Source organism: Pteropus alecto, unplaced genomic scaffold, assembly GCF_000325575.1.
Source record: "Pteropus alecto unplaced genomic scaffold, ASM32557v1 scaffold14, whole genome shotgun sequence".
In the NCBI taxonomy this organism is placed as follows: Eukaryota; Metazoa; Chordata; class Mammalia; order Chiroptera; family Pteropodidae; genus Pteropus; species Pteropus alecto.
Genome location: NW_006436810.1, coordinates 16,138,148 through 16,145,994, shown reverse-complemented (window position 1 = coordinate 16,145,994; position 7,847 = coordinate 16,138,148). Strand labels below are relative to the sequence as shown.

The following is a 7,847-nucleotide window of genomic DNA, read 5'->3' as shown; positions in this document are numbered from 1 at the left end:
GCCCCCAGGCCCCACGCTGACGCCGGACGGTCCCCGCCTCCAAACCCCCCGCCCCGGCCAGACAGTAACTTACCTGTTTGCCGGCAGAATCGCTCCTGCTCGCCCCTACGACTGACTCCTCCGGCTCACCGTCTTCCCTCTGGGAGGAAGGGGAGGGACTTCCTGTTTTTCCGTTGCGCGACTTCCGGCAGTTCCCAGGACGACTGCGTCGTGGACGGGTCGCCGGGCACCGGAACCAAAACGCAGAAGCTCGCAACTGGCTTAGTAAAACTAACGTCGAGTTCCCGATTTTTGCCCCGAGTGGCCAACGGACCCGTGTGCCGCCTCGTTTTCGGTCCATCAGCCCTTGCCGGAAGTTACTCCGAGATGAGACAGGAAGTCCCACCCCTTCCCAAGAGAGGAAAAACGGAAAGCCGAGGTTGTCAATCTAAAGAAGGGGTGACAGTCATCGGGCTCGAGGGCGGGCGGTGTTGGAGTGGGAGGGCCACCAGGGATTTACAGAGTCCCTTTGCGGGTCCCCGCGCCCCGGGCGATCCCGCCCCCTGCTTCTCCCGGCCCTCCTCGCCCCACCCCGCCGCCCGCCCGCCATGAAGAGCCCCGGGGGCCCGGGGAGAGACACGGACGCGCCCCGGCGGTCCGAGAGCCACTGAGGTCTACGCCGGGCCCGCCTGCTGCTCGGCGTTGCTCAGGCCTCCACGGAGAGGACCGAGATCGGTCTGCCGCGCCGGGCGTGGACGCGGCTCCCGATGATAAGGAAAGTCTCCCCAGTGAAACCAAATCGGGATCCTCGGAGTCACAGGCCCACGGAAGCCCCTCGCCCAGCTCCAATGCTAACGGGAGGCAGTAGAAGCTGAAGACGCTTTGGGTGTCTAGACGCACCGCACGGATCGACTTTATAAACGCCAGCGGCAAAGCACAGGGATTGAGAGGGAGGAAGGAAGGCACGACCCGGTCTTAGTATTCACGGCCCACCGGCCCCTTGTGCAGGAAAATCCGCGGACCTCGCGTTTAGAGCCCTTTCTTTTGAAACTCAGATCTTAAATAGGATGACCACGGCCTGAAAAGTGCAATGACAGAGCCACCTTGTGTAGAGACGGACAGCGACGTGGCGTCAGAGTGTGAAGATAGGCTTGCTGAGGAATGTTAATTTCTCATGTAGGCATGGGGAAATCTGTTAAGTAATCAGAATTGTATTTAGAAAGGTAATTTTAAGTGAATGGGATTTTAAAATAATGGCCTGATAATTATGATAGGCTTTCTAACCAAATCATCCCTCGAGGCCAATTTCCACTCAGTTCTATTTAAATCAGAATGTTCACCATAACATAGTGTTTTATAAAGAACTCCTTACCGGCGTTATCTGATTGAATTCTCATTGTAAACCACCTGAATTCTCATGTCATCCACAGTAGGAAATTGTAGTTTAGAAGAGTAGACCCTTCCAAGACCACACAGCTAGTAAAAGTTGAACTCAGCTTTAAGTTCCAGTCAACCTTGTACTCTCACCATGCTGACTCAGTAAACTTACAAGTTGTAGAGAAACGCAGGGAAAATAGTTCTCAGAACAGGTGACCAGCCTGTCAATGTTATATTTATTCCATTAACCAACATTTATTGGGTTTTTATTGAATAATAGATAAGTCAAACTAGACTGCCTTCAAAGAGTTCGCTTGAAATTTACTTAGAATTTACTTGAAAACGTAGTACTTATTAATACAATCTTTAATGTCTATTTCAACATTGTTATTGTATGACAAGGTGATAAATTTCTCAACAGTAACAGTAGCTAGCACAATTCTCCACATGGATCAGGCTTCCTATTGGTCTTTGTGTGATATATCTTGCTACCTTTCTTACCTGGGGGATTTCGTTAACACTTCATCCTTCTTTGAGCAGTGAAATAAAATTGCAAGTTTATTTTTCAGTTCTATCTTCCATTATTTCGCTGAGACAGATCAATTTGACTTCATTTTCCTCGTGTAAAACAAATCATTTAGGGTAAAGTTCCCTTCTTTTGAAATTCTATGAATAGAAGAGGTTCTAAAATTCCTAAATCATACTAATAGTGTCTAATGATATTACTCTCATTAAAAGACTGCTCCATTAGATAACACTTATAATGATGATAGCTATGGTTTATTAAGCACCTACTAGATGTCATGCAGTGCTCTAGAGAAACTCAAGAACATAGGAAAATTTTGATGATGTTTTTCTGTGTCTCAGGAAATTTTATAGGTATACACATACATAAGAAGCCCCAAAATTATGTATAACCTTTATATAATTTGTATTATACTATTTTTATTTTATATTTATATGTGTTAATATTTAGATACGTAAAACCTTGAGGCTTCTTTCAAGATTGCTTCTCCCTGTAGCTTTCTATAACCACAGGACAAAATGTTTTAATGTATTTTTACAAGGTTGCTATAAAGCAAGGGTAATCTGACACTCTAATGCTTGTCTAGCATTTGAAAGGACAGAGGCCCCAGTGGTGGGAGGCCAACTTTTTTGGTCTGAGATGGCAGACTAGCCAAATGGAGGATGTTTATGTGAAACTCGGGGAGCCCATGGTATAGCTTGCTCAAAGGTCTTAAGGTCTTATTCCTTCCATTCGTTAGGTAGAGCTGTTGGCCCCTCCGCCAATGTTAGAGCTCCCACCCTACCACTTTTCTCTGAAACGGAGCTTTCCCACCCATTTTCTTCGAACTTTGCCCTCTGCATTGACCCATGCTTTTTAAAATTGTAGACAAGTTTCCTTAAAGCCATATCCTTACATCTTTAGCTGATGCCTTCCCCACTCCCATCATCTTAGACTTCTCCAAGATGTAATACGCTATAACCACAGGACAAAATGTTTTAATGTATTTTTACAAGGTTGCTATAAAGCAAGGGTAATCTGACACTCTAATGCTTGTCTAGCATTTGAAAGGACAGAGGCCCCAGTGGTGGGAGGCCAACTTTTTTGGTCTGAGATGGCAGACTAGCCAAATGGAGGATGTTTATGTGAAACTCGGGGAGCCCATGGTATAGCTTGCTCAAAGGTCTTAAGGTCTTATTCCTTCCATTCGTTAGGTAGAGCTGTTGGCCCCTCCGCCAATGTTAGAGCTCCCACCCTACCACTTTTCTCTGAAACGGAGCTTTCCCACCCATTTTCTTCGAACTTTGCCCTCTGCATTGACCCATGCTTTTTAAAATTGTAGACAAGTTTCCTTAAAGCCATATCCTTACATCTTTAGCTGATGCCTTCCCCACTCCCATCATCTTAGACTTCTCCAAGATGTAATACGAACAACTTTCTACATCATATTTTTGCATGTAATACTCTGTCTTCATAAATATTTCCACGGAGCTCCTGAACCAGAGTTTGCATCCTTACCAAGGGATGGGGGTGGGACCACCATTGATTTGAAGATTATCCTCAAATCCCTCTCTGCCACAAGATAAGAAGGTCTAGGTTATAGTTCTTTCTTTGCCACAAGTTAACCTAAAGAAAATTGCATGGTTTTGAAACTCCAATATTGTCAGTTCAAGTGTGTGGATTTATTGGGGCATGCTCAGTGTGCATTATGATTTATTGGGGCGTGCTCAGTGTACATTAAGATTTATTGGGGTGTGCTCAGTGTGTATTACTCATGCTGCTTCCCACTCTTCGGGGCTTCCTTTTTGGCAGTGGCCCTGTCCATCGACAATCCCGGCAAAGGAAAAGTAGCCAGTGACTAGATGCTACTTACCTTTGGGCCAGAGGAACTTAATGGCATTTCACAGAAGGATGATGACAACCACACATAATTAATTGGTGGAAGAGATGGTTTAAACCATTAAATTTTCATATTTATCATCATAAAAAAATTAAAGTCTACTTAAGCATTGTGAAGAACTCGAATTTCCTAATACAGATTGATATATCACTGCCTTCACCGTGTTCCATTTTAAACTGCTTGTCTTTAACAACAGTAAATATGATGAAATACAATCATCAGAGGACCAACTCGGCTCTCAGTTATGACAAGACCATTTCTCCATCACCCAAATGTCCCTCATTTCCGATTGGGTGTTTTCACTGGACTGATTGAGGACTAATTTTCTGATTCTAAAGATGAAATTCAGAGCTAGGATCCCTCTGAGTCCCGTTTGACATGGATAGTCTGCATATCTAGACGCCTGGTGAAGGCATAGAGCTCTTAGTGAGCTGTCAGCCTGGCTCAAGCCTCAGGCAACACCAGCCCCGCTTTCCACTGCATCAGTCAGGAAAAAAGGCCTCTCTACTGTTTGTCAGGTTTCCTTTTATTTGCACCACGAAAACAAATGATACCCAAGGATTATTACTGAATCGACTACAGTTGCAGTCTAAGAAAATAGAAAGGAAAAACTCCGCAAAAGTTTTAAACTTCATAAGTAAAACAATTATATTCGAAGAAATCAAGCAATTGATAGAGTTGCATCTTTGCCCACGTATATGTCACTTTTTTCCATTAATGACTAGCAAACACTTTTGCGATAACAGGTTGAAAATTAAAAGGAGCACGTGCAAAAGGAAATACACCAACTTTCATAAACACTAGGCATGATGCTAAAATCTTTAGTGCAGTATCTCCTATAAGTCTTATAACCTCTCTAAATGGGGATATTATTTTCATTTTACAGGTAAGAAAAATGAAGCCCAAAGAAGTGATGTCATGTTGTCTGGTTCTGTCCACGTTGGGTAACGTGGTGACTAGTCCCCTCTCTCTGACGTCCCAAAAGGGTCCTCGTACACACACTGCTCCTTCAGCGCTGGCCTGTGGCCTGGACATAGTTCCACTAAAGAGGCTCATGGGGAGGACGGAGGTGTCTCCATCCTCTTTTTCTCTTGATTACCAATAAAATATGTATCAGCTCTGTCCTTTTTCATTTCCAGCCTTTTTTCTCTCAGACCTTCACACTGGATAATGTCTATTGTTCCGTTCTCTATGTTCCCTAATTTTTTCCTTCTGCCATCTCCAATCTGTTAAAAGTAGTTTTTGGTTTGGTTTGGTTTTTTTTTTTTTTTTTCCCTTATTTCAGTTATTTATCTTTTAGTTCTAACATTTCTATTTGGTTCTGTCTTATAATTTATATTTCTCTGATGGGATTTTCTATTTGTGCACTTATTAAAGGCAAATTTTCCTTCAAGTTTTTGAGCAAAGTTATAAGAGCTGCTTTGACATTTTGTCGGCTACTTCCAACATATATATTACCATAGAGTTAGTCTTCATTAATTTTTTCCTTCTCTTGATTTTGAATCATGTGTTTTTTTAAATGTCTAGTAATTTTTGAATTGTATCCTAGACATTTGAGTAATATAATATAGACATTCTGAATTCAGTTATGTTCCTCTGAGGAGGTTATTAGTTGTTTTTATTGTTTTAACAGACAGTTATTCGGGCTGTTTTTTACCCCCTCAGCCTTAGCCAGGAGGCTTAAATCTGTCTCTCACGTGACTAGTTCAGTGGTCAGGCAGAGGTTTGGGCGGCATTTTCAGAACTCAGTGCTTTCCCTCTGTGACTCTCCTTTCCAGAGCCACCTCCCCTCCTTTGTGCTGACGTAATCACCCTGAACCCTGCCTTCTGGTTCTTCAAGTGGGATTTTAAACAAAGTTTAGATAGCTACCTTTATTTTATTATAATTACTCAATTTGAAGGAAACATTGGTCATTTTTGGTGACTAATCATTTTTGATGACTAATTTACTTCAACAGTGTCCTTTCCAGTTCTAATTTCCTTTAAATTAGCATTTTCTGTCATTACATTCAAATGCCTACCTACAATAACAGTGACAATATGCTATGAACATTTAACCACCCACACTAGAATTTTAAGTCTAAGCTCTTTTGAATGCTGTTTTGGTGAATATCAATGTGGGAGGTGAAATGATTTAAGACTTCATATTTTCTGTTATCGTCAAAGGCATAATTTCTCTGACATCTTTTTCATTCTGAATAAAAAATTACACTAGGCGATGTTTTTAAATAAAATTTTTCCACGTAATGGCAACTTTTTTCTCTTTGATCTACTCAAATTTTAAAAGCTCAGAAGCATTTATTTACTCACCATAACTGCGAAGAAATTATAGTCATTATTTTATACCTATCATCCATTCTCTTCAGCATCATGCTGGGGAAAAAAAAAAGAAACATCACTTAGTTTCAGAAAATCTCCTGTATTTCTGTTTTTGGACGTCGTCAATTGACTAAGCCTTTGGATAGCTGAGCAGAGTGTAGCATATACCCAGCCAACCGAGCCTCTGCCTCCCAGAGCTTGCATCCCAAAGAGGAAAGTTCTTTCCAATACAGTGAGGAGGAAGAGTATCTTTCTTATGTGTTATATAATCCACAAAACAGAATGCAGATGTTAGAGTTGGTCAGTGGAGGAACAGAAGGAATACGGACAAGTAGTCGGCTTTGGTTTAAATTTTTTTGCTTGTCACATAGGCAGTGGTATTATAGCTAACATAACTAGGGTAGCTGTAACCATAGGCACAGCATCACAGAAACGAGTATCTTATTTCATCTGATATAATCAAAGACCTCAAATCATTATTTAATTCTTTAGCTATTAGATGTTCAATTAATATTCGGACTTGAAACTAACACACAGGCCGAGGGCGGGGTGCCCTGCGCTGAGCGCGTGGAGCGGGAGGAGGACAGGCTCGGTCCCTGCGTCCGGGGCCCACACCGTCCTCGAGCCGCAAGGGCAGGCGACGCGTGTCGCTCACGGGGCACGCGCATAAGGCTTCTAGACCGGTTCACTGTTGTACGGCCTGAAGCCAAAAACACCCCTGTCCTCAGTGTTTTCCATAGGAGCATCTACCGAACCCGATCGACAGTCTTAACTCCTAAACCTGATACGTTACCCTCCTCGGTCACAACGAAGTCCCCTCCTGGTCATGGTGTCCCAGCACACCCCCAGTAAGGCCACCGGGCGATCATCTTTATCCATGTGCAAATATCTCTTTAAAAAAAATTTTAAGCAAATATTTAAATTTCCCTACTCTCAACTTCTCAGTGTTCTTCAAGCTGATTAGTCGGCCTCCCTGTAGGTTTACCGCTCTGAGCGCCCCCACATGGAAGATGGTCCCCTCCCGGCTCCCACGTCGCAGCAGGACCCGGAGAGCTAGGTGGCTGGGGGCCTGGGAGAAAACCCGGAGGCCCCTACGAGAGCTGGGGTGACTGGGGGAGGCAGGAAGACACACGCTGTGGACTCAGGCATCCCAGGGGTAGAACGTCCCAGATTGGACGACCTCATTCATTCTCCTTGCTTGCCTGGTGGCAGCTGAATCACTAACCAAGACACTGCAGGTCTCAAGGTAGTGACGATCAGCAAGTACATCTTACTATTCAGTGACTCAGTCAAACTGATGTCACTTTGCTCAGAAGTGGTCACAATATACTTTACGACCAGCTTTTGTTAATTGACTAATCTGAACACCTTTTAAAAATATAAATTGGCATCATAAACCTCTAGCACAGTCAGTTCTTGGGAACTCTGCCAAATATGTCAGGCAGGTCTCACAAAACCCAAAATGTCACAAGATTCAACGTAACCCGACAAGCAGGAACCAAGCTTAATGGCAAAGAATATCAAGCACCTGCCAACTCTCCGCCAGCAGGGCTTGTCACTCTCTAGCAGCAGGGAGCAGACCCCCTTCGTGCCGCCCCTACTCGGCTGAGGACTCGTGGGGGTCCTCTTTCTGCGACGAGAGTCGGGGTAAACTGCATCGCCAGCCCCACTGCCCAGCCATTTCAGATGTGGTGCAGCGAGGTTTAACACGGACATTTCCAGACCACACGGCTTCGAAGACACGATGTGTTATACTTTGTTTTTATT

At 43.7% G+C, this 7,847-nt stretch overlaps 1 protein-coding gene and 1 long non-coding RNA gene across 3 annotated transcripts in view; one reads left to right on the top strand and one right to left on the bottom strand.

The window, feature by feature from the left end:
- ZNF407 (zinc finger protein 407) overlaps positions 1–192 on the bottom strand; it is a 365,078-nt gene extending 364,886 nt beyond the window's left edge. For both annotated transcript variants that reach the window (XM_015590818.2, XM_015590819.2), the window contains exon 1: positions 74–192. The gene's annotated coding sequence lies outside the window, so the exon portion shown is untranslated. The remainder of the gene's footprint in view (positions 1–73) is intronic.
- Positions 1–1,924, top strand: part of LOC107195811 — a 4,439-nt gene extending 2,515 nt beyond the window's left edge. The window contains exon 2 of the long non-coding RNA XR_001517064.2: positions 88–1,924. This is a non-coding gene — a long non-coding RNA (uncharacterized LOC107195811). The remainder of the gene's footprint in view (positions 1–87) is intronic.
- The last annotated feature ends 5,923 nt before the right edge of the window (positions 1,925–7,847 follow it).